This window comes from Engraulis encrasicolus, chromosome 22 (assembly GCF_034702125.1).
Source record: "Engraulis encrasicolus isolate BLACKSEA-1 chromosome 22, IST_EnEncr_1.0, whole genome shotgun sequence".
Taxonomy (NCBI): domain Eukaryota; kingdom Metazoa; phylum Chordata; class Actinopteri; order Clupeiformes; family Engraulidae; genus Engraulis; species Engraulis encrasicolus.
The window spans coordinates 21,038,502-21,048,501 of record NC_085878.1 but is presented as its reverse complement, the minus strand read 5'-3'; positions in this window follow the sequence as shown (position 1 = coordinate 21,048,501).

The following is a 10,000-nucleotide window of genomic DNA, read 5'->3' as shown; positions in this document are numbered from 1 at the left end:
CTCTTCTCCTCCGCTAGTCTCCATCTGTCCGTGCCCACCGTCCCGCGCCAATTCATCCTCAAGGAGGCTATTGATCCCGACTCTGGTGTGTGTTTGCAAATGGTTATCCGCAGAACAATGACAGTGCTGTTTGTCACGGGAAGTGGAAAGCATGCATTTATGAGTGCAATTTTTCTTATACTATTTTAGCGAGCACTCAGTGCTTCACAGAATACCCTTTATGTTTGTTTTTCCCCCAGTGCACAAAGCGTTTTTTTTTTTTTTGGGGGTCTGTCCTTTTGTCATTGTGAGACAATTTAATCCTCTGAAAACAAGACATGAAAGACAACAGGATAAATGTAACAGGCGCACGAGGAGGCAGGGGGAGAAATCCAATTAATCGCAGGCAAAACAGCCATTAAAGGGCCCAATGCCAGTCACTCACACAAAAACAAACTAAAGACAAAGCCATGTCTCTTTGCTTCATTCAGCTTTACTCTTTTATTTGTTTTGTTTTCTATTTCAATCCATGTGAGGGGCCAGCAGCCAAGCTGAGAACTGGTGCAGCCTCTGAAAGGGAGAGAGACAAAAAGGCAAGGACACTCTCGGCCATTAAGACCAATCTGACTGCATCAGATTGAGACGAGAGCACAGAGGGTGGCCGGGCGGATATTAGGAAATAATGGAGTCGAATAATGAAAAACAATGAAAACTGGCAGTTTGAATAAAAAAGACAAAGAGGGAGGGAGGGAGGTGGGAAGTGGAAAAGGCACAAAGGGGGAAAAAAGAAAAAGGAAAAAAGGTATTTTACTAATTCAGTAATATTTTTCCTGTTGAATGTATGGAGGAAGATAATGAGGGAAAACATGAAGAAAAAAAACGGCTGCGTTGTATAAAATAATTCCCCTTGTTATTTCAGATTGGCCTCTAATAGTGGCTCACCATGCCTCTTCTCCAGGTCTAATTTAGGATCCAATCTGTGGCGCCCCAGTCTGTGATAGCACATCTGATTTGAGTCAGCAAGGAATCTGAATACCAAATAGACGGGCAAGCTCGCACACTGTCTCCACACATCAACCAGGGACTGCTTGGATGTACAGGAAATTTGTCCTCTTCTCTCCCTCTCAATCACCTCCCTCGCTCAATATTTACATTTTCAATCTTTCAGTCAGTTTCTAGTCTTCTCTCATACACGGAAAAACACTAACTCTCCCACTTCATAGTCTTGTCTTAAATCTTCTCCTCCGTCATCTGTTTCAGCAGCCAGAGACGAAGGGGTTCTATGACAGTCGAGGTCTCTGATTTCGTCGCATCGACAGAGGGGGAGAAAAGGTGAGACTGGCGACTGGTGGTGTGGTGGTGAGGACGGAAACGGAATGCAGCTGCTTAAATGCAGAGGGTTAAGGACGTGTCGCGGAGGTGTCGATATCACAGGAGCAATTACGGCCTTATAAATGGCCCCTCCGTCACGCCGCATCAGGAACTCCATCAATCAGGGCGCTCACCAGCCTCCAACCTCCCTCCCTCACGCCCGTCACCCGCCTCTCATCCTGCCATCTGTACCTTTCAGCCTCACCCCCAAATTGATAATGCGATTCAGGCCCTAACCAGGTTAGGCACGCTGTCAGCCAGAGGTAAGGGGAGCGTGTTAGTCTTCCAGTAAACCAACCAAGCAAGCAACCAAGCGTCTCAAGTCCTCCTCCCTATATCCTGGGATGTTTTTTCTGATTGGTGTTTACAAAGTGGGGAAATGATTGCACAGAGATCTCATAATGTTTGCATCCGGAGAGACAATTCTTTAGCCATTATCCACACGTCAGAGACGCCTGTCACACAGGAGAAAAGAGAAAGCAATACACGAGTGAGTCTGAGAGAGAGAGAGAGAGTGTGTGTGTGTGTGTGTGTGTGTGTGTGTGTGTGTGTGTGTGTGTGTGTGTGTGTGTGTGTGTGTGTGTGTGTGTGTGTGTGTGTGTGTGTGTGTGTGTGTGTGTGTGTGTGTGTGTGTGTGTGTGTGTGTGAAAGAGAGAGAGAGAGAGACAGAGTTAGCTACAGTTGTCAGTATTTCCATGAGAATAGGTCACAAATACAATCCCACAGATGAATAAATAGTTTTTCCCCTGATTTGCAAATGTGCCAGCAGTGAAGGAGTGTGGCAAAAAAGATCAAATATCAGGATGGATGGATGGATAGATGGATAGATGGAATGATAGCCAGATAGCTACAAACTAGAAAGCTTGATAGATGTAAAATATCCCTACGCCACTACACCACCAGCCTGAACCGTTGATACAAGGCGGGGTCGTTCCATGTTTTCTTGCTATCATACGTAAAATCCAGAGCACATGTCGAAGGGAATCAGGATTTAACTTGACCTCACCCCATTCACTTACATTGAAAATGTTTGCGAGTTAAGGTCCCATGGTCCGGAAGTAGAAGGCCATGACTTAAATCCCACTGGTTGGGTTTACATCTTAAAGGTGTTTGTCTATCTTTTTAAGGTTAAGGTTGGTTTTACCAGTATTGTTTGCCCCAGAAGGGCCATAACACCAACCCACCGCCTTTCAGTGAGAATCACTTAACCTTCATCTGCCAACCTTTACTAAAACACCAGACAATCCATGATACAGAGACAGCAAGGTCAGATGAGGGTATACTATGTATTCAGGGGTCAGAACAGTGTAAATGGGAGTACAAGTAAGTGAACTACAGAGTGGTGTTGAAAGAAAGATGCATAGCGTCTCAGATCTAAAACACTCACACTCTGTTAATCTCCTTGGTGACCCTTTGTCCATGTGTCTCAGACAAGACGAGAACTCTGAGGAATCCATCTCTGGACTGACTGTCTGTGATTCAAATATTTATAGACCAAGTTTGAATGAGGTTAAGGCTTAGGAGTGATCTGCAAAGTCATGTATTTGGAACGCTGAAATGGACAAACAAAGAAACTCAAGGCTATTGTTGAAGTGAATTTAGTAGAGACGGGAAAGCAAGTTTGTGCTTTCTGCCATGTGTTCCTTCAGCCACAGCTATGCCTATAATCCTCCCACCCCTGCCAAGGAGATATAGTAATAAATATGAATCTTTTATCCTCCTCCTCCTCTTCTTCTTTTCTTCCCTTCATTTTTTTCTTGGGGTGGATTATTTCTGTCCAGGAAAGAAAGAGAAGCACTAGACTTCCCAAGTAATTACTTTAAAAATACATAAGACATAAATTAATAATATCTGTCAGTTCCTTGTCAGCCCTTTTTTCTGTTTTATCTATTTTTTAATCTCCCATTTTTTTTAAAGCCTCCCTTTTATATCTTGCTCTAAATTATGAGGCAATGACTAAAATATTAGCAAAAGGCAATGTACAGATTTTTTTATTTCATTATTTTGGAGCTGAGTATTCTAACAACCTAAACCATTATGGCAGTGCTACAGGCCCAGCATTAGAGATGATATAAAACCCGGAGGATCCGGTTGGAGAGCCGGGTAAAGACCTCATCCGAACAGACCGGATGGCTGTCGTGCATTGATCCGCCAAAGGCGGGTCAGACGGCATTTCATTAATATGTCAACAAAATGGCAGTTACAGCGCGATAAATTGTGAAACCGGAATATATCCTCTTTAGTTGACTACAACAGCCATTCTCTAATCTCCCTAGTATGCTGTTCAGTCACGAAAACTCACTGAGTAAAACTGAACCAACTCCCGCCTCGTCATTCATCGAGCCTGTTTGATCCGTCCAGCCTGTTGTGGCCAATTGAGTCGCGGATCCCCGCTCCCTATGTGTGTGCTTCTGACTCTGTTGAGCTCTAGCCTACATTTCTAAATGTTAACAGTGCTCTGCCAACGCTTTAACATCTCACTCTGTAGGCTACTCTTAGGGAAATTATAGTCTACACAGACGTGACTCTCACTCACTGCGTTACAGCGTAGGCTACAGTCTTTAAAGCCACTGCTGTCACTCCCCTCGTCCGAGTCACTCAGCAGCGGCGCCCTCGGCGACTCGGTGAGACGAATCCTGACTGAGTTGTTGGTAGCAGCGAATCCCCTACGGATCGGATCAACGCTTAAGTTTCGTTTTTGCCACGAGTGTGCGAGTCGCAAGGTAACTTGGCAGCGGAAGCGAGTGGTCATCTGATGCTCGCCTCCTGACTATCCCTGCTCAACTAGACTTCTGCTCCCAAATATTTGACTTTTAGTCTTCTTAAATACAAACACACACATTATTTATTGCAAAATCAGGAACATGCCGTTTCACTGCTGCCAAAGGCTGTTCGAGTTGTGGTCGCATGTTTAGTGAGGAGAGGTGGGTCGGATCGCAGCATGAGTTTAGGAACTGTGACATTCATAAAGTGAGTTTTGTTGACCAAACGGTCTTACTCTTTGATTTATCAACATGAATTGATAAATGGAACAACAAAGGCATAGCTATTTAACGGCAGAAACGTTTTAAAAAATACATTATTATTATTTATTTTTATTTAGGCCTATTTTAAATAAGTGATCCGTGTGATCCGAGTGATCCGTCTAATCCGGATACTCTCCTTGGAATGATCCAATCAATCCGGACGCCTCAAAGATTCGAGTTAAGCACCTCTGCCCAGCATGCTCTGGGCTTGGTGAGCTCAGCTAATGAGGCTGTACTGCGAGCAGGTACAACAGATCAAAATGCTTAATATCTTATTAGCACCTGGCCAATGGCTCCAGGTGAAGGCAAGGGCTTATTGCAGTATTTGTCTGCCACAGAAAACAAATAAATGAAGAAATGTTGTAGTAAGCAGCACTGCAGGAAACAGGCGGGGAAACAGGCATCCCAGTGCACCCCTGCTAATGTCTCACAGTAAAAATGAGCTCTGAAATCCAATTGCTTCCCGTGCCGTTAGCCAGATTGCACAGACCCCCACAAATGTGTACATATTACTTTGAAAAAGAGAACAGTTAACTACATTTTTAAAATAAAATATTGGTTTGGTGAAATAATTCCCAGTGTGTACGCTGTACACGTATTGTGTTTATTCATTCTTTTGAGTGTGTGTGTGTGTGTGTTTGTGTGTGTGTGTGTGTGTGTGTGTGTGTGTGTGTGTGTGTGTGTGTGTGTGTGTGTGTGTGTGTGTGTGTGTGTGTGTGTGTGTTTGTACATGAGCGTGTATGCATGTGTGCGTGTTTCTGAGTGTGTATACGTGTACGTACGAGCATGTGTGTGCGCGTGTGTGTGTGTGTGTGTGTGTGTGTGTGTGTGTGTGTGTGTGTGTGTGTGTGTGTGTGTGTGTGTGTGTGTGTGTGTTTTGAGCTTAATGATTCCAAGATGCCCTGAACTTGTTGTTATAGTGCTAATCACTGTCAGGAAATATGAATGAGGCAAGTTCTACGGTACTGTATATGTTATTTCCCTGCCAGGCCCCTGTTACTCGAAACGGTAGTAGTCTAATGACTAAACGAGAGCCCTGTGCACTAATGTTCCCCTTTCCTGCTGCTTAGGTGTTAGCAGCATTAGCATACAGAGTCCTCGGGGTCTGCGGGGGCATGCTGCAACCTGCTTTCATTTCCCACACACAGGGCCGTTTCAAGGGTATTTGGGGGCCCAAGGCAAAGAGGGACTTGGGGCCCTTACCCTGCCCCCATTTTCACCTTCAAACTAGGGCAGGGGTCACCTCGGGAGATACTTGATAGCAGGATCATTGTACTTTTCGGTCACTGAATTTAGGGAGGTTCTGCCACATTCATCAAAGTCATCATTGCTGTCATTTAAATACAAGTACACAAGGCGTCATTATCAAAGGGCCCCCTTTCAGCTGGGGGCCCCTTGGCAATTGCCTAGTTTGCCTGTTTGGTTGTGACAGGCCTTTCCACACGACACCACCTCCTCCCTAGACCCCTCACTGTGGTTGCACAGTGCACAGATCATCAAGGCCTCGTGCAAAAGAACCTTAATGACAGTGCTAGATTACTTAACCCTGTAAGACATGGCCCCTCTTGAAAATTAGCAGTTACTAGAATGCCAATGACCAAGTCGTAATGTATTACCAATGGCCCTGTATACTGTCATAGTCGTATAGTATTATGGTAATAAAGGTTTTTCAATGGTTATTGCAGCGTTCCACTGATGGAACGGTGTGCATTAAGGGGTTAATGTAGTATACACCAATACACATCCATGTTTTAAAATGTTACTGAACTAAATGTTTCGGTTCTGGCTACTCAGTTCAGGGGATTTTGAGTTTAAGTTGAAGGTGAATTTTGTCTGTGAATAACAGACAACCAAGGGTGTAAACATTTACTACGTATATGTATGATCTAGTTTCAATGTATTTCATTGAACACTCTGTTGAACTTTTAATTACAATTTTATTTCATTGAACTCATAATAACTGGTCCCTTCTGCTAATGAAAATAGATATCGAAACAAGTGCATGCATATAAAAGTGTATAACCCATAAGGTCATCAAACAGTCTATTTGTCCACATACAGTGAGTCCAATAAGTATTTGATCCCTTGCTGATTTTGTTGGTTTGCCTACTAACAAAGACATGATCAGTCAATAAATGTTATGATAATATGTATTCTAATATGGAGAAACAGAATATCAAAAAGAAAATCCAGAAATTAACTTAAGAGAATATATATTAATTTATTTCCATTTCCTCGAGCAAAATAAGTATTTGATCCCCTGCCAACTGATTACAGTTCCGGGCCCACAGACCAGATGGGCACTTCCGATCAACTTGTCATCTGAATGAAAGACACCTGTACATACTAACATGCATAAAAGACACATTGAATCAGCAGAATCAGTCCATAGTATGAGTGAATCAGTCACACTCCAACCTCACCATCATGGGAAAGACCAAAGAGCGGTCAAATGATATCAGGGACAATATTTTAGACCTGAACAAAGATTAAATGGGCTGCAAAGCCACAAGAAAGAGACTGGGTATTAATGACCCAGCTGTTGATGCATTTCTTACAAAATGTGAGGAATACGAAATGACTATTCATCAGCCTTTCTGAGGTTCTATACAAGATTCGACCTTTTGTAGGGATTTGATAACCATGAGAACACAAAGAAAGCACCCTAGACCTGTACGGGATGAACTAGGCACTGATATCAAAGCTACTGGGACCAAAATCACTGAGAAAACTACTGGTAGAACTTAATGCCACAATGGTTTAAAATCCTGTAGTGCACTGCACACATGGTACCTCTACTTCAGAAGGAACCTGTGCAGTCCCACCTGAGGTTTGCCAACGGACATCAGACTGGTTTAGGATATGATAAGGAGGTGCTGTAGTCAGATGAAACCAAAATCAAGCTGTTTGGCATTAACACAATTCAATGTGTTTTGAGAAAGAGTACTGCTGTCTATGATCCCAAGAACACCCTCCTCACCATCATGCATGAAAGTGGTATCATTATGGTTTGAGGGTGTTTGTCTGGCCAAGGCACAGGACAACTTCACATCGTCAACGAATGGGAGACATGTAATGTGCAATCCTGAGTGCAAACGTCCTTCCCTCCACCACTACACTGAAGGGTGGGCCATTTTTGGATCTCCCAACATGACAATAATACACAACATACAGTCAAAGCAACGAAGGAGTGGCTCAATAAGAAGCATATTAAAGTCGTGAAGTGGTAGACAGTCTCCAAATATTAACCCTATAGTAATTCTATGGAGAGAACTGAACCTCCCATTTGCCAAGCTACAGCCACAAACTATTAATGTTTTGGAGATAATCTGCAAAGAAAAATGGGCAAAAATATTTTCTACTATATGCATAAACATTGTCATCAACTAAAAGAAGCATCTGACCTCAGTGCTAGACAACTAGGGCTTTGCCACAAAGCACTTTTTCTTCTTTAGCTAGAGGAGTCAAATACTTATTAGCCTAAATTAAATACAAATAAATTAAAATATATTATTTTAAGTTAGTTTCTGGAATTTCTTTTTGATATTTTGTCTCTCCATATTTGAATACATATTATCATAAATTTATAGACTGATCATGTCTTTCTTAGTGGGCAAACCGGCAATATCAGCAAGGGATCAAATACATATTGGACTCACTGTACCACAGCATGCACCATTTAAGGTCCTAGCTACAGCAGCAGCAGATTAATTGCAGGTGTCAAGTACAAAAAGTACAAAATAAGCTGGCAAGTTATTTCACGAGAAATTGTTTTATTTTCTCTGTCCTTTGGAGGTGGGGGTGGATGCATAGAAGAGAGCAAGAGTGGGCCCCCAGAGTGTCAGTTGATTAAAACATGGGGTGCATTCTTAAACTCAGTATGATGCACTGCGGCTCCAAAGAAATAAGCACTCAATACTAAATAGCTTATTTCATATCAATTTGATGGGTAGTGTTTCATGTTTCTCTACCCTTGGAAATATTCAACTGAAAATGTTATGATACTCAAGCAGAGACAGATTTTACCAATAGGCAGACACGCCAAAACTGTCTACTGTCGGCCCCCCAACAGTCAGCCCCGCCATGGTAAATATACCAGCCGAAATATTTCAAGAGAGTCCAATACCGTGGCTAGAACTATCTCTGTAACCATGACCCCTCTTTTTTTACCTGACACTGCATTCCCCAGCCCTGAAGTAGAAAAGTTCAGTCACTGAAGAGTTATTTATTCAATTGAGTCCTAAATAACACTTACATAAGAAATATCAGTTTACTCCAGTTTATTCAAGAGCAAAAATTGACATTTGATACTAGGCATATTATATGAAGACCATAAAGGGCAGTCATGGGCTAGTGGTTAAGAACTTTTTGGTTAAAGGTCACAGCTTCAATTCCCAGGTGCGGAAAGGTGTTTTTTTTTTCACTCTAAAAACGAGTAGTGCATACTGTTGAAAATCACACTCTTCCTGCTGTTTGAAACATTCAGTTGGAATAGAACAATCATTTACTTATGTCAAAATAGTTACTTCCAAGCTTTTAAAAAATCCATAGTTCATATTTAAGACTGGACCCTTATGAAGAGGGTATTGGCCCAGCAGGTAATATAAAAGCAATTTGAAGAGTATATAAGGGTTAAATACATATTTGAAGGTTTTGAAGGCAGGAGGCAGGCTCAATAACTGCAAGTAAACCAACATGCAATGATCCTTTCTGCAGCTACTCCCTAAAGCCATCAACTGACCAATAAATGAAATGCTAGGTTGGTTACAAACATTTCGAAATAACTGGTGCATTTGTCCATGCTCCCAAAGTACACAAGCACAGTTCATAATCACATCACTATGGCCACAAAAGTTCCAATACCATTTGTGCATGTGTGTGCTTGTGAAATTGTCTCTCACTGAGATGCCTTCCCCTGTTTTTACCATTTTCTGACACCACAAGTTCTGGCTTGTATGTGGCTTTCGAATGCATACAACATTCCTTTCTTCCCACTACTCCTCAAGACTGTAAGTTGCCATTATTCAAATTCATTATCATTTCTGTCTGCAAAGATCAGCTAAATAGGCCTACCTATAAAATACGACTTTAAAAATACCCGATTTCCATTCATTTCAATGGTGGGAACCATCTTGTTGACGGACATAGCCACAGGCCCAATGGGGGGCAGTGTTAAGCGGAGAGATGAATAAAATCACCTATAGACCCTTTTACTGTTTGTACACAGGTGTGACGTAATTTGGCTGCGTGCGCATTGTTGGAGCAGAATCGACCATGTACCGCATACTTGTAAAGTCCAGTCGGTACGTTTAATTTCTTGTAACCTCTCGGACTAGCATAACAAGAGTACTTTTAGGACCTCTATTTTTTCAACCATACATGCTTCAGGGCGGCAGGTCCTCTCTCTTTAGGAGCTGCACTGGCTGTGTGTGTGTGTGTTTGAGACAACAATGCACACGCAGTCAGTGATGACATAACTTCTAAACGAGTCAATAGCAAAAGAGTTAAAGGTAAATACAATAGCATGTAATTATTCACAGATCTTTAAGATGAATATCCAAAACAGTCATTTGCATTTTCATGCGATATCTGTACTGCAGTGTGTTCTTGCAAAGGATTGAGAA